The sequence below is a fragment of the Acipenser ruthenus genome, chromosome 52, assembly GCF_902713425.1.
Source record: "Acipenser ruthenus chromosome 52, fAciRut3.2 maternal haplotype, whole genome shotgun sequence".
NCBI classification, from domain to species: domain Eukaryota; kingdom Metazoa; phylum Chordata; class Actinopteri; order Acipenseriformes; family Acipenseridae; genus Acipenser; species Acipenser ruthenus.
Window position 1 is genome coordinate 7,753,918 of NC_081240.1, and position 22,362 is coordinate 7,776,279.

General features: G+C 42.1%; 1 protein-coding gene across 3 annotated transcripts in view; it reads right to left on the minus strand.

The window, feature by feature from the left end:
* The window catches only part of LOC131696742 (GTPase IMAP family member 8-like), a 206,888-nt gene that overhangs the window by 37,424 nt on the left and 147,102 nt on the right, over nt 1-22,362 (minus strand). The window lies entirely within an intron of this gene.

The following is a 22,362-nucleotide window of genomic DNA, read 5'->3' on the forward strand; positions in this document are numbered from 1 at the left end:
GAGGAATGGGTTGAAGAGAACTAGCTGCTGCCTTAGGGCATAAGTGAGAGGAGTGCGCTGTGGAGGCGCATGCGCTGCAGGCGTTGGCACAAATTCCGTTGAAGATGCGGGTGAAAAGATCTGGGTTGGAACGGGACCAAACCGCAATACGGTTGTCAGCTGAGAGGGTGGCAGCAGCTTTGGCTGAGAAGGCACGGTGGTATTGATAGAACAAGGTGCCTCCATAGCGCACAGACAATTCGACAACCAGGAAGAGATACTGATTTAGCTCCTGTAATCTGTGTGGATAAACAGAACAGAGAATGTCATGATAGATGGAGAAAGCGAGGACGAATTCTCCCACGGAAAGGTTTTTTTGAAGACGTGGGTCGCGGGACTTTAGAGTGACTGAAACGTCTCCACAGTCAACCACTCTGTGATCTAAAAACTCAGAAAAAGCAATGAGAATAGAAACGAGATTAACATCCTTGCCTTCAATTATTAGCTTCCTGATTTTTGGAGAAATAGAATGGCTGGTAATAGCACGGGGAGAAGAGGAACTTGCTACAGTGGCTGAGGAGAGGTTGAACTCTGGAAGAGCAACGGGAGGTACTGAAGAGGACGTACCAGAAGTATAAGCAGGAGTGCTGGAACTGAAGGCAGGTGGAGCCAAAGAAGGATTCTCCAGTTTGTCAAGACAGGCGCTGAGGGCTAGCTGAGAGTCTATAATGGGCTGGAGCAGAGTTTGCAGCTGATTAAACGTGACCTGAGGGGCGCCGCTGGAGGAGGGGATGGGCGAGGTGAGTGACTGCGGCGGCAGATGCTGTGGCTGCGCTGCCTGTGCCGGCGGGTGGAGCTGGGCTGCGTGAGCAGGGTCTTGCATATGCGCAGCAGGAACAGGAACTGAGAGAGTAGCAGGAGAGGAGGGACTGATGGCCGAAGCTTGCAAGCGGGGGGGAAAAATTGGCTCGGCTGACAAAGCTTCACAATAGGTAAGAAATAGGGACATGCGATCTCCGCCAACGGGGATGGGAATGGACTTTTCAAAGAGTACTTTCAGCGGCTTGGGTGTCGTCCAATCTTTATAGTGGAGCTGCGGTGGGGGCTGGCTAGCGGAACCGCGCTTTAAGCCCCGCTCTTGCCTAGCTGAAAGCCGGGAGGAAGCAAGGTTGACTGGCGGGGCTGGTGCGGTCATGGACCGGGACGAGGAATGGGATGCCTGACAGAGACAGACCGGTGGAGGGGTCGTGGGCAGGAACTCGTCTGAGTCGGAAGGAAAGGCATAGGCTGAAAGCTTTTCCATTTGGAAGCAGGTAAGACTGAACGTATTTAATCTTGTTGAAATGATGGTCTTCGTAAATGTTTTTTTTTTTTTTTCTCGGAGTAATGCGTAACACTACCAGTCAGGATTCAAAAACGAAACACTAGACAGAAAAGGTGCAGGTGATCAGGGCTTAAATAGAAAATAGATGCTAATTAACAGGAAATTAGAAAATTGGGAGATTAGAAGATTAGAAGCCCCCAGCTCCACGCCCCCTGAACCACACCAGCTAACATGTAAAACTTCAAAGAAAAGTTTGAAGTATCTGGTATTGCCAGGCAGTCTCCCATCCAAGTACCAACCAAACACGCATATTATTATTATTATTATTTTAGCAGACACACTTATCCTGGCCAACTTACAATTGTGACATACAATTACCCATTTATACAGTCAGGTTTTTTACTGGACCAATCTAGATAAAGCAGCAATGTGTCCCCCACGTGATTGAACCCAGTCAAGAACAAAGTGCTCTAACCGCTACTCCACAGATGCTGCATGAGACGGATCAATAGTGTTTCGTTGTATAAGGCAGCGGAAAAGTCACGATTTCACGTATTTGACTGCCTACTGTGAAAAATGTAAATATTGGTGATTTCTGGCTGAGGTATGAAGTCAGATTCTGAAACATGGCAAAAATTGCACGCTGTTTTTTGTCAATTCCACCAAACTCTGTGGATGCAGCACGAGCAGTTTCTGCATATGGACAGCTTTTTACACAACAAAGACAAACCACGTGTTGAAACTGCAACAAGATGTACAATTATTATCGTTGTTGTTATTTTTTTTAGTACAGCAGCAGTGTCCCCCACCTGGGATTGAACCCACGACCCTCCGGTCAAGAGTCCAGAACCCTAACCACTACTCCACACTGCTGCCCATGCTGCTCTTCAATAAATAACTAGTTTTCTGCTCACGGGCCCGATAATTTTTGAGTGTGTGTGTGTGTGTCTGTCTGTCTCTGTGTGTCTGTGTGTGTGTGTGTTTGTGTGTGTGTTTGTGAGAGAGAGCATGCTTGCGTGCGCGTCATATATTATTTAGTGTGTGTAAAGAAAAACGGTTTTGTCACTTGCACTAAACCCTGTTTTTAACATTTTGTTTTTCAAAATCAGCATAACGCTATACAACACAGTCCGTTTAATTACAAAACTCGACAATGTTGCCGAATTTGTCATTCAAACTTGTTTAGTTTTAATCAGATTTGTCTTGTCGTGGAAGTTTTAATATCACTCCCTGTAATAGAGACTCAGTAGAACAGACAAAATTGAGTAAATAAGTTTAATGGTTTGCAAACCCGAGAACACTCTCAACACATGTGGTGTTAGAAAAACATTGAGTAGAGTTCTGACTACGCAGAGTCAGTAAACATAATATATGCCTTGCAACCTATAGTTATTGCGAGCCAATCACAGAAGCTTAACTCAATATACGTCGGATAGCAACAGCTTGGAAGATTAAGATGAGACCGAAGTGTCACGGATGCAGCTTGCTGTTACAAAATAAAGAGAGCTTCCTCTTTCTAACTCGCAGTTAAAACATTTCCATTCCTTATAAGGTTGTTGCCGGCACCTGCTAAGAGAAAAGAAAAAAACACATGCACAGCAACAATTTTATCCCTAATATGAAACTAAATACTTCATAAAACACAAACCACTTAAAATGATATATCTCAAGTTCTATAAGTCCCAGAGACCTAATACAGACATCAATAAAAAGCATAGAATGTAATTATTCCCCTCACACTCCCTCCTTTTGTAATTAAATTACAACCATGATGCAGGAAATTACATTACATCATCAGCCATTTCACTAAAATGATCAGTGTCATCACCATCATTACACTGACCTTCAGTGGTGAGCAGAGGCATAGTTAAGGCATTATCCAAGACTTTGGTACAGAGCTTTTTAACACAAGTAATCAGAAGCATTAATGCTATTAACACCACTAAACTTGAGTTGTATCATCCTGTTTCAGTGGTTGATAGCCCCATATGCGGGAACACAATACTTCATTGGCTAGCCCTGTAAGTAATCTCTTTTGTTTCTTAAGCACATATTTCAAATAACAGAATAACATAGCAATAAGCAATACCAATAATGAAATAAGCAAGGACACATGTCCCACCACATTCCACTAGTCAGCCCAGTCCACTCCAGCACTTTCTCCAGCTAATCCACATAGGATACCCCACCCGCATGATCGGGCGTCTGCTAATATCAGTTGACCAGTGTTGCCCGCCAGCGACGCTTGCACTCTAGCTATCACTACTCTTGAGTGAACGTCCATAAGCTGCGTTAATGTGTGCCAATGCCATCAGCATACCTGTATGATTAATTGTCTTCATCCATTCTTCAGCATCTTCGATAATGCCTGTGATGTTAATAGGTAGAGTGGGGTGCATGCTCAGGTGTCCCACAGTCACAATACCCTGCGGGTGAAAACACACAGCTGGCGACATGAGGCATACCTGGCCGCTACTTCCTACCCCCATGCTTGAGGTGATTTCACACCATGTTCCATTTCTCATCTGAGTGCATCTTTCATACCCTAGCTTTGGGTGTACAGTTGCTTCCATCAATTGCATTGACAGGTTAGTGCTTCCAGCATGGTCACATAGAACAGCATCACCAAATTCAATACACTCAGTGGCCTTGAAGTACAGGGTGGCATTTTGGGCACGCTGATCAACCCATGTTATTTGTGGGACTATAACCCGTGTTCCAATTACTACCCCTAGGCTACTGACCGTTATCCCGGTACTGTGGTGGACCCGACTGGTGGTATGTGGCACTATTAAAATAAAACAAATATCTTCATCACATCGTTCAGTACATATCAGTATCCGGTCTTGGCTATTCCACGTAACATCTGTTCTCTCCAAGCTGTTAAATTCACATCTTCAATTATTGCGTCAACCGTCTTTCACCAGTCATTTGTTCAGCCATGGCCAATTTCTGAATGGCACTGCCTGTTTTCAGAAACTGGCCATGGTTTTCATTGTCCTGCTGTATATTATCTATGGAATTGAGACCTGAATTCACAGCCCCGAACCACCCAGCAATGTTGTCAATCAGACCCCTCCTCTTACGGCCACCTGCGTTATGTTGGTAAGTATCCAATTCATGATTTAAGGTTTTATTCAATATTTTAGTTAATAGTCTAAACTCACCACACCTTTTGGTGTATTGGCGTTTGATATCTTCAATGTTTATTCTTACCAACATTTGCAACCAGGTTACTCCCATCACAAATGGTTTTGTCCTCCCCACAGCTAGCAACCTGTCTGGGGGAGAGGGCATTAACGGGGGACATTGAGTGGAGTGGAACTGTAGCTCTCAGACCTCCCATATACCCTGTATTTTCCCAAGTACCGTTACACACACTGTGCGCTATCCTTTGCCCTGTCACATTAACACATGTCCAATTATAATTATCGTGGATGCACCCCCACATTAGTTTGCTCCTGTTGTCACTGTTTAGTATAGTTTTTGTCGTCCAGAGACAGTCCACCTCCAATGATGCGTTACTGCTTACAGTTCGGTTGCATATTGACTCATACTGGACCCCTCCCACTGTTATATCACAAGTAGGACAAGTAGGACATTGTTCAAACTGTGCTGGAGTCATTGTATTATTCTGGCTTATCAAACGCACAGGTTGCCACGTTCCCTCTATGTCACTCTCGAAGGGAAGTGGTCTTTGTTTCCATCCATTACCCTGTTGTTGTCTAAGGATTCACGTGCAGTTCTTCCAGGGGGCCCCAAAAGCTTGTCTCTCTGTACACGCCTCGTTCCACGCCCAGAGGTGTGGAATCCTCTCCGACTGGAATGACATGATACCTGGAACACAAATCATGTTATTGTCCGTTGCTGCTCCCGCTGTCTGTGGAAAGAGATATGCCATTAGTTTCGGGGTATTCAGTGTCAGCAAATTCAAATTGAGATGTATCCACGCGGTGGTACCGTTTGGTCTGTGTTCAATGTACTCACTTAACCCCATGTGGGAGCTTCACTGCTACACTAGTTTGTGTCACCATCAGCACTATGTATTAACCAAACCATTGACATCTCTTTACCCTCCTTGTGTCTATTTTGTGTGTCTATAATAGACTGCTGTTTCTTGCCTGGATCATTAATAGAACCGTTGGCACCCAACCTGTCCCTTCGTCTGTCCCTTTTTTATTTATTTATTTATTTATTTATTTACATCAATGCATTCTCTTTCTATCTGTGCAAGTATGACAAATATATCTACTGACACAGCTGCTTGTCAGCCTTTTCGTTGCCTAGAGACAGAGGGTCTGTTCCTTGACTGTGTGCTTTCACTTTAGCTGACTGTGTGGGTTGTCCAGTTCTTTTACTTGGTCCTATAATGAAACAATCAACGCGTCTATGCCCGAGATTACCACAATTGTCACATTTAGGCTTCTGCCCCTGTTTGCAATCTGACCTTTTATGTCCCATTTTACCACAGTTCTGACATGCTCCATCAAATCGTACAGCACTTATTTTCATTTTTATATTTCTTTTGTCTGTTTACAACTCCTACTGTCCAATTCATTACCCTTTCGTATGGGTTCCCTGGGTTTAGTTTACCCCCAGCTCAATTGCCTTCTGCAAATGTGGACCCAGTCCACTAATTAATACCTGTACAAACACTTGATCTGACTCTTTTGGTCAACACTTCCTTAATAATCAGGATATGCTTCCCACTTGCGTACTCCATAATCCTGCACTGACTCATTCTCTTTCTGCTTGACTCCCATTATTATGGACCAGTCAATACGTGCCCTTTCAATAGCTTGTTCAATTGTTGCTTTCAAGTATTGTCTTCGGTCTCGTATTGTATCATCTTTTGAGTAGGTACTGTCCCTGTTCTCTCCCTGTAATTCTGGCTAGAATCCCTGCTTCGCATACTCCCATGGTCAATGTCCACACCTCAGTTTCAGTTAATCCGTGTGACAAAGCCTGTTGGTCTACCTTAGTTCGATAATCTTTAGTTACACATTTGCATTCAATCTTTGGCAGGCATGCTCCTAATGACTGCTTTTCTAACAGTGTTAATGCATAAACTGTCATTTCCTTTTCCCCATTGTGTTTCTCACGCACTCTTACTGGTGTTGCAACTTTATTTATTTTTTTTTTTTTTACAGTATAATTTAACTGCATTAAACCACAATCTTGTTTATGTGACGCCCATGCATCTGGGTAAACTGCACAGACTGTTCCCCATTTATTGTTCTGCCAATCCTTAATATATGCTTTTACTGCACTAACATTTGCTGTTTGACTTGCAACTTGATATAGTATTTATGCATGGGACCTGCTGTAATATATTATTGCCTAATATTGTCCCTTCAGCAGAGTTACATACATAAAAATGATCGATAATATACAATTATCCTAAATCTATTCCTCTCTGTATCGTACAGCTTCTCGCTAAGACTGTCCCAATCAATATCACTACTGTCTGTTTAATCCACCACTCACGCTGTTGAACTGGATTCCATGCCGGATCCCATTGTTCATCCAGTATTCCCTTCTGCCATCTACTATGTTTGATTAACACATAACCCACTATCTCAGATGACATTATGTCTTCCTTATACAACTCAATATGTTTATATTGACTTCAAGTTACTCTCCTGAACACACTTTTGAATTAATACAATACAACACAACAACACACATAGCACTAACACAACACGACCCGGGTCACCCAATCACACCTCGCAAGGAATTCCTATTATAATAATCCACACTAGATATGGTACAATAGGTTTCCGCAGCCTGTTGCACTATCCGCACTAAATGCGATACAACAGTACCATGACGGCAAACACTAGACCTTACATGCCCGTCTACTGGGACTTAATTTGCCGTTTGTCAAATCTCAAGTCCCGGTCCAACAAACACCCACAAACATTCTTTAAATGCTCAGTCAAACTACAAACTCAACTGTTAGCGACTGGATCCACTAAATATTGGAGATGGTAATTAAAACATACTCACCCTCCTTGGACAGTCGATAACAGACAAGTCAGCATGACAACTAATTGCAAACTGTTCGTGACGTCAAAACTGTAGTGGGGTTTTTTGAAAAGACTCGACATGACAGCCTGTTCTACTGATCTTATAAACTTTAATACGCAGCGCAAAGGAAGTCAGCAAATGTATTCAAAATGCAATTCTGACATTCACATTAAATATGAACAAACAAACAGAGAGGAAGAAAGAAAAGAAACAAAGAAAAAGAAATATCAATCAATTTACTCTTGCTCAATTAATCTGATTTTATGACGTCATATACAAGGTCCCAGACTTTTTAAGAGATTTCAAATCTGTATTTTTTAATTGTGTCTTTGACTCCAACCATCAACAATTAATTTGTTTAAACAATCTGTATTTTTTTCTTTTTTAATTATTACCTGGCCAACCAGAACTTTATTAAACTTGACTTAGCATTGCACAAGTCATTTTGCGTCAGGGGACCTGGTCCCCATCTATCATGCATGTTTCTCTGACATCCTGTCAAACTAGTGCAATCAACAATACTACTTTTTGCCGCACCCATGAAATCACTTAGTCTTCTAATTCCTCTTAAACACGGTTCTTTTCAATATCCTCTGATCTTAACACCAATCGCCTATTTATTCCAATCAAATCTCATTCATCACCAGCATACATTCTCTCAATTACGCCAGCGATTTCAAACATATACACAAACAAACAGATGAAAAGACAAACACAAAAGACAAAAGACAAACTATTAGTTCAATTAACTTTTGAATTATTAATTCAATTAACTTCTAAACATGAACGATAATTATCCTAGGATTTCAATAATTAGTTTAAACGGAACTCCTGCCCGTTTCTTTTACAATGGAACACCTTTCCAATTGTAAGTATCCTTAAACGCATTTCTTTTACAATGGAATTATTGTCCAATTGTAAGAATCCTTACTTATTTAATACAATATTGTTGTCTCACCGTCTCTCAGGAACTTTTTGTTCGGGATCCTTTATCTGCCTCACTGAAGCCCCCAGCCAGATTCGAAGCGGACCCCGTCAACCCTTTTAGTTGCGGGCGTCCTGACCCAAGTTAAGGATAGGTCTCACCGGTGATTTACTCCATTTCCCGGGACGATCAATGGACGGAGTTTAGGATCCCATCCTTGTCGCCAGATTGTCGTGGAAGTTTTAATATCACTCCCTGTAATAGAGACTCAGTAGAACAGACAAAATTGAGTAAATAAGTTTAATGGTTTGCAAACCCGAGAACACTCTCAACACACGTGGTGTTAGAAAAACATCGAGTAGAGTTCTGACTACGCAGAGTCAGTAAATATAATATATGCCTTGCAACCTACAGTTATTGCGAGCCAATCACAGAAGCTTAACTCAATATACAACTGTAACAGGGCGAGGTGCCCTGTACATTGTTTTGTTTGTTTACTTTTAGATCGGGGTCCCCCTCCGCCCCTGTGTTGTTTTGTATTATTATTATGATTTATTATTGTATATATGTCGACGAGCGCCGTATATTTAGTTATTGTTTTATGTATAGATGTGACGGCGTAGCCGTTTGTGTTATTATTTAGTAGCGTGGATGGGAAGCCCCATCCACACAGGATTTTAGTAAACTCGTGCAGAAGGTGGCCATCTCCCGAATTAATTAGGTGATTTAATTTGTTGCTAATCGGGAGATGGTCACCTGTTATAAAAAGCCTGCAGAGCTCTAGCTCGAGGTGGGAGTTCAGAGGAGGAATGAGAGAGCAGAGAGAAGGCGAGTAAAAACGAAAATGAAACTTAATAAAAGAAACATAGGAACAGTGAAGGTAATCTGCCCAGCCTGACCTTTGTTTATGTATTTTTGTGTTCGTGATTTTTGAACTGCAGTACTTCCCCGGTGTCAGTATTTTTGTTCCTGCTTCTGCCTGACGTCAGACCACTCGTCATCCCTGTCACAACGTCGGATAGCACCTTCACCTGGGGTCGCTGGCTCTGCTTCACCTGGGGCTGCTGGCTCTGCTTCACCTGGGGTCGCTGGCTCTGCTTCACCTGCTGTCGCTGGCTCTGCTTCACCTGGGGTCACTGGCTCTGCTTCACCTGGGGTCACTGGCTCTACTTCACCTGGGGTTGCTGGCTCTGCTTCGCCTGGGGTTGCTGGCTCTGCTTCACCTGGGGTCACTGGCTCTGCTTCACCTGGGGTCACTGGCTCTGCTTCACCTGGGGTCGCTGGCTCTGCTTCACCTGGGGTCGCTGGCTCTGCTTCACCTGGGGTCACTGGCTCTGCTTCACCTGGGGTCACTGGCTCTACTTCACCTGGGGTCGCTGGCTCTGCTTCACCTGGGGACGCCTGCACGCCGTCGTAAAGTGTAGTTGGTGAGGATGGATTTAAATCTCCATCCCAATAAAGCTTGTGGGAATGTGGCTTGAGCTTTAATAAGGTCATTGTTTAACAAGTAATTAAGGCTCCAGCCATAGTATAAAAGACCCACTCCTGGCTCAGAGCAGAGAGTTGTGAGGAGAGTGAAGGACAGTAGGAGCGAATGCTACCAAGCCCGCGAACAAAGGTACTCGTTTTTGTAAACGTATCATTATTGTTTGTGTTTGTTTTGGCCCTTGTGCAAGTATTTCAAGACTGAGTTATTATTCATAATATTCACATTGTTAGTATTTATTTATTTATTTCTTATGTTCTTAAGAGTTATAGGCTATATGAGGGTAAGCTCAAAGCTCCTATATGGGTCTTTGTGACAGAAATACAATGATTTTTGGTTGTAAATCTCCCTCCCAACCTGTGAGGGCACTAAGCAGTGGGAACAGAGTTCCTTGGACGGGCTGGCCTGACTGTTCTTTCCCAGGGTTCAAGGGAAGTCGGACAGCTAGAAAGGTGGCAAGACTCTGTTGTAATAACGTATTGACCCGGAAGGAAAACGACGTGGCAGCCGCAGATTGGAGAGGTGGTTGCACTTGTTTACCAAGGGGTCATGTGTGACAGCATAAAAGGGTACGGAGAATCACAATCTGTTCCTTCGCATTGGTTTGTGCATATAAACTGAGAAGGACTGTGAGAGACCCAGTTACATGTAAAAAGTACTGTGAGTGTTTTGTTTGTTTGTCTTGTAATTGTCTTTTCTTATCTTGTGCATTACTAGACGGCTAACACAGATCTGGAGCTGTCGCCAAGGGCCAGCACTAAACTGGACAACACTGCACCATTGTCACAAATATAAACCTGTATCACCCACCAGGAGCACTACTGAACGAACCCAGGACTGGTGACCGTGCCTGTATTATTGTGGGGAGGATATTGTTTATTATTTGGGGATGTCTTTCCCGTTTTATTTACAGCGTGCTCTACACATTGGTGTGTATTGCCGGGGGATTATTGTTTGGTCGCCAGACCTGGAAAATAAAATAAAAACATTTCCAAACCAGATTACAATTCTCTGTCTGCTTCTTTACCGCACTGCATCACTCCTGCACCTGTTTCCTCTCTGCCACAGTCTTGTATTAAGGTTTTGTAATACAGAGCTCCCTCACTATAACGCGGGCCTCGGGACACACACATATTAAAGTTACAACCGAAGAGCGTTATAGCCGGGGGAGGGGGTGGAGGGCTCCACAGGACACTTAACATGTAATCAATGCTATATTTTCTTACCAAAAAAAAAAAGTAACATTCTCACTCGTTGATCATTTTAAAATAGCCTGGTTAAATGGCGGTCAGGAGTTCCTTTCAAAGCTAAAGACAAGCAAACCAAGTGCAAGAAGCAGAGCAGGTCGGGAGAGGGGAAGAGGGAATGGGCTCGCAGAGGAATAACAGAACAACAGGTGGGTCCTACAGGGATTCCAACCCCCTTCCCCTGCAGGATCATGCATGCGCTCGACAGCCAGCACAGGTCTCCCCTGTTACACTCCTCCCCCTTAGAATGGCACCACCGGTCCATTAAAAAATCCTACAACCCCATGCCTTCCCAAGAGAAAAAAAATTTGCTCGGTGCACTACCCTGAAGGCATAGGGCTGCATCACCAAGTACCAATGTGTGATCCTGGTGTTGTTATCCTTCATGCAGCAGTGAAGCCATGCTAAGGGGGCATGATCCATGGCCAGGGAAAAGTGTCCCCTCAGGAGGTTGTACAGATGTTAATAACGTTTTAAACAAAGAGAAAGTCACATTTGTGTACATGAAGTTATGTAAGTGCATAAACATGAATAAATAAAGGCATGCCTGAATTGCAAAAGGGACAGGATGCCTTGATTGCGGGAGATTGGTGCTGCGTGAGTGGGTTTAACTTATTTCTTAACTGCTTCAGATGCCTTGAGTTAATTTACTTGGTAGTAAACTGCAAGGTACTTCTTACTGGATAGGGCTAAAAGAACATTTTCACTCAACAAGCAAAACATTTAGTCCTACCAAAGCAGTTTGATTTCACATTATTATTAATTAGTCATTTAGCAGATGCTTTTATGCAAAGCGACTTACAGAGACTAGGTGGTGAACTATGCATCACAACTGCTGCTGCAGAGTCACTTCCAATAGGAGCTTGTTTGTTTTACATCTCATCCGAAGGACAGAGCACAAGGAGGTCAAGTGCCTTGCTCAGGGTCACACAGTGAGTCAGTGGGTGAGCTGGGATTGAACCTGGAACTTCCTGATAATGAGCCCCTTTCTTTAACCAATGGACTACCAAGCCCACATTATGCATGGGATTGATTTAAACAGGCTTGTGCAAAGTTGAATAAACAAACTAGCTGATGTTGGGTTATTATTATTATTATTATTATTATTATTATTATTATTATTATTATTATTATTATTATTATTTATTTATTAACAGACGCCCTTATCCAGGGCGACTTTCAATCGAAAGCAAATAAATTTCAAGTATCACAGTACAAGTATTAATACAATAAGAGCAAGATAAATACAATGACTTTGGTTCAAGCAAGTGCAAGTGTGACAAAATACAATTCAATAATACAGCAGATAACAGTGACAGTGAAAGTTACATCAGGATATGATTAAATACAAAATACTACAGATTAAACACTTGACAGATTACAGTACTCTGAAGTACAGGATTAAATGCAGTAAAATAGGGAGCAGATAAGAGCAAGTAAAGCACATTTAAGGATGGGTGATAAGTGTCCCAGTGGAAGAACAGAGGAGTTCTACAGGTGCTTTCTGAAGAGGTGAGTCTTGAGGAGGCGCCGGAATGTGGTCAGGGACTGGGCAGTCCTGACATCTGTAGGAAGGTCATTCCACCACTGCAGGGCGAGGGTGGAAAAGGAGCGGGCTCTGGAGGCAGGGGAGCGTAGAGGAGGTAGAGCCAGTCTTCTAGTGCAGGCGGAGAGCGGAGAGGTCGAGTGGGGGTAGGAGGAGCAGGGAGAGGGGGGAGAGACAGAGTAAAAGAGATGAAATAGTGATCAGAGAGGTCCAGGGGGATGACAGAGAGGGTGGAGGGGCAGCAGGCCCTGGAGAAGGTGAGGTCCAGTTGACGGCCAGCTTTGTGGATAGGAGGGGATAGAGAGAGAGACAGAAGTCGAAGGAGTGAAGGAGAGGGAGGAGTCCGGCAGAGTGGCTGGGGTTTGAGAGAAGGATATTAAAGTCACCTAACAGGACAGTTGGGGTAGACAGAGAGGGGAGGGAGGAGAGTAAATAGTCGAGTTCATCGAGAAAGTGAGCGAGAGGTCCAGGGGGACGGTACAGTACAATTAGCAGGAGTTGACAGGGAGAGGTTAGTTGGACTGCATGAAATTCAAAGGTATTAACAGAGAGTGAGGAGAGATCAGAGGGGACAGAAAAGAGTAAGGAGGGAGAGAGGAGAAGACCAGTCCCACCTCCCAGTCCAGTGAGATGCGGGGTATGGGACAGGACGTAGAGGACAGGGCAGCAGGAGTTACAGTGTTATCAGAGAACAGCCAGGTTTCAGTGAGAGCAAGGAAATCGAGAGAGAGGTGGGAGACAAAGGCAGAGATGAAATCAGCTTTGTTAGCAGAAGAGTGACAGTTCCAGAATGCACCAGAGAGTGTGCGGGAGGGGGAAAGAGGCAGAGGGATGAGGTTAGAGGGGTTGGAGGATAGAGGGCAGAGGACGAGGGCGAGAGGTCAGAACAGGGATGTGAGAGACAGTCATAGCAGGACAGGAGAGACAAATAGGCACAGTGGGAGCAGTGGGGTGGAGGGTACAGACCTGACTAGTAGATTGCTTCTTCCAGAGCGCCGTTAGGTTCGGATCTATTTGAACAGCGTCTCGGTGCAGGCCTCCTCTCGCTGGACTCCCACAGCTAGACTCCCGGCTCTTTTGTTGAGGCTCTTCAGTTTGCTGGAGTGGAAATAGGCTGCCTAATATATATAAAACAACTGCGTGGCAAAAGAACCAACTAAACTGCGTGGAAACCAATCAAATAGCGAATCAACTTCTATTCAATTAAACCACTCACCTGGTACTAATCACACACCAACTCAGCTAATTCAAACACCACCTTACAAAGTTACCAAATGTAGTTAATTTAAAAATTACTTGAAGCAGGAACTTGCCTATCTGCCTCAGTCCCTGGTTCCTGTACCATAACACTGGTTCCCCGAAATAGAAATGTAAGCATTACCGAATAGGATATATCTCTTTTAGCCCAAATTTCCGTAGCACGTCTATCAAATCTGCTCCTTAAGAGCCCTGTATGTGTCAGACATCGTCTCTGCTCCCAGGAGATAAATATGACTGTCGCATTAGGGTCAGTGGCATTTCCTCTTCAGTCCTGCTGCGTTGGAGTGAACGCAGCAACATTGAAGTGTAATGGTTACAAGTCTATTCCAGGGAACCCGGGTTATAATAATAACCTAACACTCCCTGTAAAGTACGAAATGTAACCATTACTAAATGAAATACAATACCCAAGCCGTAACCAGTGAAGGACTTGCAGCACCGACATGACTGAGACAAAATAAGCTAATTTTTGTTTCCAAAATTTCTAAAATGTTGTTCTAAAATGTTCCATAGGAGATTTAATAGGAACAACTGCAGGGAAAGGACCCTCCACAGATATGCAAGTGCAGTATATTATGCATGAGAGTTTCTGTGTGACAAAACTAAAGTTTCAAATCAAGAGAGCATGGTAAAATGATGGGTAACTTTACATGTGCAATGCAGGTCCTTCAAGTTTCAATTGTGATCTTTTATTTCAACTCCACCATTATCCTTATCAAGAAACTTTCATTATTACTGTGCACTTTAAGTTTCGATTTATTTTAAAGTAAACCATTTCCCAGAAATGTAAGTTTCGTTTTTACTGTAACAGTGTTGAAATGACCCGTTATTTCACATTTTTATTTCGCTCTTGTTATTTATTATTTGTATATTTTGATTTGTGCACGTCTTCTTTGATAGGGCACTTTGATTTTGTAACACTTTATTGTTCCTTCCCCACTCAGCGAATTAATTAATTACCCGGAAATTGAAACTAATACGAACCTGACTATAAATACCCTTTGATTTTTAGTTTTCTAGGATGGCCATCCACCGTTTGTCTTGTCTTGTCTTGTCTTGTCTTGTCTTGTCTTGTCTGTCTGCCTGTCTGTCTGTCTGTCTGTGCGTGTAGGAGAGGGGACCTGAGATGGAAAGAAAACGAAAATAACTGGTAAACGTAGTTCTTGTTGCTGCTGCTGCTGCTACGATGATGATGATGATGATGATGATGATGATGGTGATGATGGTGATGATGATGGTGATGATGATGATGATGATGGTGATGATGATGATGATGATGGTGATGATGATGATGATGATGATGATGGTGATGATGATGATGATGGTGATGATGGTGATGGTGATGATGGTGATGATGATGATGATGATGGTGATGATGATGATGATGATGATGATGATGGTGATGGTGATGATGATGATGATGATGATGATGATGATGATGATGATGGTGATGATGATGATGATGATGATGAATGGTGTTTATCGATATCCCCTCCTCTGCACTCACTGGCGTTTTGTATTTTGTGTTTGTTTTTAAATCGGTTGTTTTTATTTTCTGATCTTTATTGTGATTTTAAACAAAACCCTTGTTTGGTTGTTTTTTTTTTTGTACAAAGCACCTACGTGATATTGTAATGTTCTGCTGCTAATTCTTAATTCTGTGCAATAAAACATTATTTTAATTGACAATAACTGTGTCCTTGTTACTCTCTAACCTGATTTGCCCTCTGAAAAAAATAACTTTAATTCTGAGTGTGCAATTCCCTCAATGGCGTAGTCAGGGCTGCCTTGCAGGTGTTACATTTACCATTATCTAGAAATGCATCTTCCTTAAGTTTCATTATTACTGTGCACTTTGTTTGGATTTATTTTAAAGTCTGCCGTTTCCCAGAAATGTAAGTTTCATTATTAATGTGCACTTTAAGTTTGGATTTATTTTAAAGTCTGTCATTTCCCAGAAATGTAAGTTTCATTATTAATGTGCACTTTGTTTGGATTTATTTTAAAGTCTGTCATTTCCCAGAAATGTAAGTTTCATTATTAATGTGCACTTTAAGTTTGGAATTGTTATAAAGTCTGTCATTTCCCAGAAATGTAAGTTTCATTATTAATGTGCACTTTGTTTGGATTGATTTTAAAGTGAACCGTTTCTCAGTAATGTACGTTTTGTTATTAAGGAGTCCTGTCGGGCCACATTACTACAAACCTCAAGGAAACAGTAGTGTGCCATACATTAAGGAAGCGCAGGTTTGGCACTCACTCCCACAGCTCTCATCTACAATGCTGGATGTCAACCCTTTGTTTTATGGGAAGGCACATGATGGGAAACTGCTTTAGTGTTAACTAGTTGTATGCAAAATATTAGACAACATATACAGTATATAGGTAACATGGATACAAAATACACCAGTCTCATAATAATGCTCATTTGATTTCTCCAAGCACCTGTATTATCTGCACATGTATGTAATCTGTACCTAACCATGTGATTGTTATTAACACAATAAATCAGTATTCCAGTTAAGAATGTGGAAATACAGGTTGAGCTGGAGAGATATTTGGAGGAAACACATACAGATTCAAAAAGGCAGGAGTCTATGTCAGTTCCTTCAGACATCCCACCTATCAATCCACCAGAATACCAAATGGAGGACTGTGCACCTAAATGGAAAGAAATAGAGCAAGCTGTGAAAAAAGCAAGGGCTTCATCATCTCCAGGGCCTAATGGAGTTCCGTACAGAGTGTACAAGAGTGCTTCAGGAGTTCTACGAATCCTGTGGAAATTGATGAAAGTGGCATGGGAAAAACAGGCTGTACCAAGAGCATGGCGCCGAGCAGGTGGAGTCTTTATACCTAAAGAAAAAGATTCTACAAGCATCAGTCAGTTTCGCCCTATTTCCCTATTAAATGTAGAAGGCAAGATTTTCTTCAGCATTATTGCTCAGAGATTGTCAACTTACCTATTAAAGAACTGCTTCATTGACACTTCAATACAAAAAGCGGGCATTCCAGGTTTCCCAGGTTGCTTAGAACACATCAATGTGATCTGGCAACAAATTCAATCAGCTAAAAAGGAGAGGAAGGAGCTCCATGTGACATTCCTGGATTTGGCTAATGCATATGGTTCAGTGCCACATGAACTACTTTGGGCAGCATTTGATTTTTTCAGTGTACCGATGACAATAACAAATTTAGTGAAAGCCTACTTTGGAGATTTGCAATTTAGTTTTTCAACTTCAGAATTCAGCACTACATGGCAATGCCTAGAAGTTGGAATAATGGCAGGATGCACCATTTCTCCACTGGTTTTTACCATGGCAATGGAAGTAATCATTAGGGCATCAACATGGGTAGTAGGAGGAGAGCGCTTGGCTTCTGGAATGCGACTACCACCAATTCGAGCATACATGGATGACATGACAACCATGACTTCAACAATAGCCTGCACTAATCGGTTATTGAGCAAATTAACCAATAACATTGAATGGGCACGAATGCAATTCAAGCCCACTAAATCAAGGAGCATCTCTATAATTAAAGGTAAAGTAGTAGATAAAACGTTCTTCCAACATTCCTCCACCCAGGAGAGCAACCGCCAAGAAAAGGTGTTAAAACCAAACCTCTCCCAGGACAACTGGAAGCTGTTGGTTAACGGCTTATTTTTACTCCGACGGCTTAGTGCCTGCTCACTAGTGGGTACTAAACACTTTAGATTGTAAATCTTCTAATACGTACATTTCATTGAAAATGCCTCACAGATTGTCAAAAATTGAGAAAACCCCAAACTCAAGGGGGCGCTGCAAGAGAACCAAAATTTACAGACCCTTATCAGACATATTTGGAATCTGACATCCAGATAAAAGAGAGGTTCTTTGCTGAGCTTTCTAGACCGTCCAGAACCCTCTCAGCAACCATACATAGATAGCGTTTTGAAGCCTAACAAAGTACTCTGTATCTTTTTTGGGATAACATTTGTATTACAGTATTGATCTTTCTGATATCTGGCACACGTATTCAGAGCATCACTCTGATGTCAGAACACTTTGAATGGTATTTCTATGCCAAGGGGTTGCTGAATTAGGGTAAAGAAGGTAGAAAACGAGTAGTATTTCGGAAGTGTTTTTTTTTCCAGGTTCTATGGGAGGGTCCTACAGCCAAACCACTGAAGCTACAGGTCAGAGATTCGGTATGCACAATCTACTGTACACAAGGGTAGTCTGTACCAACTTCCAGCCTGTTAGACCTAAAGATGATAAATTAATAGCCCTTCAAAAATGTTAAAAAGGTGTGTGGTCATTATTCTCAATGGATTTCGGCATCTGGTCAATAGGGTTAACAAATATGACCCTCTGTCCTGTTTATTACATCACTAATAAATCAAAATATTTTAAGAGTGTAAACTGTTGTCCTGGAAACAATGCACGATAGCAGGACTAACTAATAATAATAATAACAAACCTGGGGGGCTTCAAATGGATGTTTGAAACATGCAAGTCTCTGTTCATACAGGCAGCCCTCTCCCTGCAATCACTGCACAATATTAGACTTGCATTGTTATGTCTACATGGTAACACAGACATACTGGTCTTGCATGGGAATTTCCTTCTTCTTATTGTCGTTTCTGCCAAAAGTTACAAGTGCTGCTACATTTGTAAGCAATCGATGTAAAGTTTACAGTTGGGTAGCTCTCGCAGGTGAGGTGAGCTTTTAAGGATCTGGCTGGGGGTTTCCTCATTGGGACACTGGGGAGCTCATATTATTTATTTTCTTAGCAGACGCCCTTACCCAGGGCGACTTAGAGTTGTGATTGTATTTTGTAATTTGTGTTTTGTGACTGTATTTTTATTAATATTGTGTTTAAAATACAGGGATAATCACAAAATATACAGTTTTCTATATAAAATACATAAAATATATAATATATATCATCATGATGGGATTATGAGCTTAATGTCATCAACAACATATAATGTTGTGTCAATCATTTATTTCCTCATTAATAACATAGTTTTGTGGGAGGTTGATTAATGCATTTCAGGGGCGTGAGCTGGGGTGAAGGATAAGGCAGAAGAGGCAGAAAGGAGCAGTTAATAGGATAGGAAGTGGTCACTGACTGAGGGCGGCGATGCCGACACATCCCAGGGGCAGAGGACCCAGCAACCAAAAACACATATCAGGGTTATGACTCGGGGAGCCGCCCCTCGAAAGGAGACGAGAGAGAGAGGTACCCAGCATCTGAGACTTCTGTAAGGGGCGCTCGTTAAACCCGATTGGCCGAGACGTCACGCTGCCTGGGACCTGAAATAAGGACAAAGCAAAGAGGTTAGTATAGGCAGAATAGAACAGAGCCTCGAGTGAGGTAAGATAAGCGCAGGAGCTGCGACAGGACAGAGTTTGGCCAGGGGTCCGCTCTGACTCACATGGTGAGAACCCCCCTGAAGGTAAGGGAGGCGGATGTCTAGCCCTGAGGTCGGGGAAGTGAGACTCACTTACCCCCCAGAGACGACCGATGCGAAGGCATGTATGAAGGTGGAGGAGAGGAGGAGGAAAACGAAACACTAGACAGAAAAGGTGCAGGTGATCAGGGCTTAAATAGAAAATAGATACTAATTAACAGGAAATTAGAAAATTAGAAGATTAGAAGATTAGAAGCCCCCAGCTCCAAGCCCCGTGAACCACGCAGGCTAACATTTAAACACAATGACGTTAATTCAGCACTCTCCATACTGAAAGACGCTGTGATGCATTTCCTAATGCAGCCCGGTATTTCAGTAAGTCAAAACAATAACTACAAACGGGGGTAGCATACTTGAGACTAGTTTACAAAATGTTTTCACAGCTGTGCAACGGCGTGTGTGCGGCTGATAGAAGATTTTTGGGTGCGTTCACGGGGATCATTCAGAGCAGATTATGACCTATTTAGCCAATGGGTGCGTTCACAGAGCTCATTCTTAAAAGATCATTGGTTAAACCGGTCAGAGTCTGCACAGAATCTGCGTTTAATGATCCCCGTGAACGCACCCTTTGTGTAACGGAAAAGCCCTTCCTGCTGGGGAAACAGGAAGTGTCCCAGAATCCCATTGTTTTGTAGTTGTTTTCATGAGTTACCAAACTAGCTGCTACACACAATACATTAATAAATAAATGATTGAAACACAATAAAGACGTTTGTAAGTTACTGCCATTGGTGTGTGTGTGTGTGTGCGCGCATAATGCTGAATAAACCGAAATGCCCGGTGAATTAAACAGCTATCGGGGATGTTGTTTATTTGAATAGGCCTGCTTAAAGTAAGCATTTTACTGCAGACTCGATGGATAAAGTTTGCTGCTTTATCGAAGAATTCTGTACAACCGAGGCATATCATCAACCGCTTTAATAAAATATACAACTAAATAACGAAATAAATAACCCAGCTGCGTACGCGACAGCGAAAATGGGATCAAGACACTGTACATAAACGTTTAAAGTACGAGAAACAATTACGCAATTACTTACAATGTGCGCCATCAAAAATAAAAATAAAGTTTCTAAAGAAGATGATTTCAGCAAGCTAAAACACCACACGAACACTTGTCATGTGACACTTTCTATATTGTCTTGCTAGCTTACAATGGGCTGCTGGTCCGCGGCGGTGCGGCACTGAGCGCTGGTTTAACATGTTACAGGTGTTACACACTGAGCGCTGGTTTAACATGTTACAGGTGTGACACACTGAGTGTTGGTTTAACATGTTACAGGTGTTATACACTGAGCGCTGGTTTAACATGTTACAGGTGTTATACACTGAGCGCTGGTTTAACATGTTACAGGTGTTATACACTGAGCGCTGGTTTAACATGTTACAGGTGTTACACACTGAGTGTTGGTTTAACATGTTACAGGTGTTATACACTGAGCGCTGGTTTAACATGTTACAGGTGTTATACACTGAGCGCTCGTTTAACATGTTACAGGTGTTATACACTGAGCGCTGGTTTAACATGTTACAGGTGTTATACACTGAGCGCTGGTTTAACATGTTACAGGTGTTATACACTGAGCGCTGGTTTAACATGTTACAGGTGTTACACACTGAGTGTTGGTTTAACATGTTACAGGTGTTATACACTGAGCGCTGGTTTAACATGTTACAGGTGTTATACACTGAGCGCTGGTTTAACATGTTACAGGTGTTATACACTGAGCGCTGGTTTAACATGTTACAGGTGTTACACACCAGCGCCAGTAGGCACTGAGCGCTTTTCACCTCCAGCGACAGTGTGTCACTGACGCTGGCATGCGTATCGGGTGCTTTTATATACAATTCTTATGTGATTATCTGTTGAATATGCATTTCAAATGTGATTTGCATGCCTTATCTCAAACACATACACATTTAAAATACGTTTTAATACAATTCTGACACAATGCATTGCACTCTAATACAATAAATCTGTGTAAATTTCCAGTAGCGTTTGTACAGATTACATTCATGTGCAGATAATTAAGTCCGTGAAGGTAATTACTTGGATGATGTCACCTGCTACACATGAGCCGAAAGGACATTCCCTGCGGTCTGAGGGGAATGGTGTACAATTTGATTGAAGTGGCAGACTTTAAAACAAATCCATACTTAAAGTGCACAGTAATAATGAAACTTACATTTCTGGGAAACGGCAGACTTTAAAACAAATCGAAACTTAAAGTGCACAGTAATAATGAAACTTAAGGAAGATGCATTTCTAGATAATGGTTTAAATCAAATTAGACTTGCAGGGCCTGCGTTGCACATGTAAAGTTACCCATCATTTACCAGCTCTCTTCATCTGAAACTTGAGTTTATTTTTGCCACACAGAAAATCTCATGCATAATATAGTTGCATATCTGTGGAGCGCCCTTGCCCTACTGTTGCTCCTATTAAAGATCCTGTTAGAACAGAAAAATATAAGACATTTTGGTAACAAGAATTAGCTTCCTTTGTCTCAGTTATTCCTGCCTTTCACCGCTGGAGGTCTGGGTTCCAATCAAGAGGGCTAGGTGGCACAGACAGACAGACAGACAGACAGACAGAGAGACAGACAGACAGACAGACAGACAGACAGGGACAGACACAGAGAGAGAGAGAGAGAGAGAGAGAGAGAGAGAGAGAGAGAGAGAGAGAGTCATAGTCATACTGTACTGGAGTTGAAATATGGAAGAAGGTATCCGAGTCATTGTATAAAATAGCCATCCAATAGAAAGGCATGTACAGTACATGCGCATAGACACACAAGCACAATAAAGAGATACACATACAGAGACACGTGTGAGTGACACATTACCAAACACACGCACAGTTTACAGTAAAACAATGAATCCTATCATTTGCATTTATAGTTACAAAGAGTATGGTTGTCAGTTTTAGGTATCTATATATAAAACAAACATTTAGCAACAACGTGTTACTACTAATTAGGCTACAATGTTCATAATAAAATAAAATATTAAATAAATCAGGCTTTATTTACATAGCTGAAATTATTGAAGCTTCTGACAGAAAATAAATAAATAAATTAATTAATTAATAAATTAATAAACATGCGCT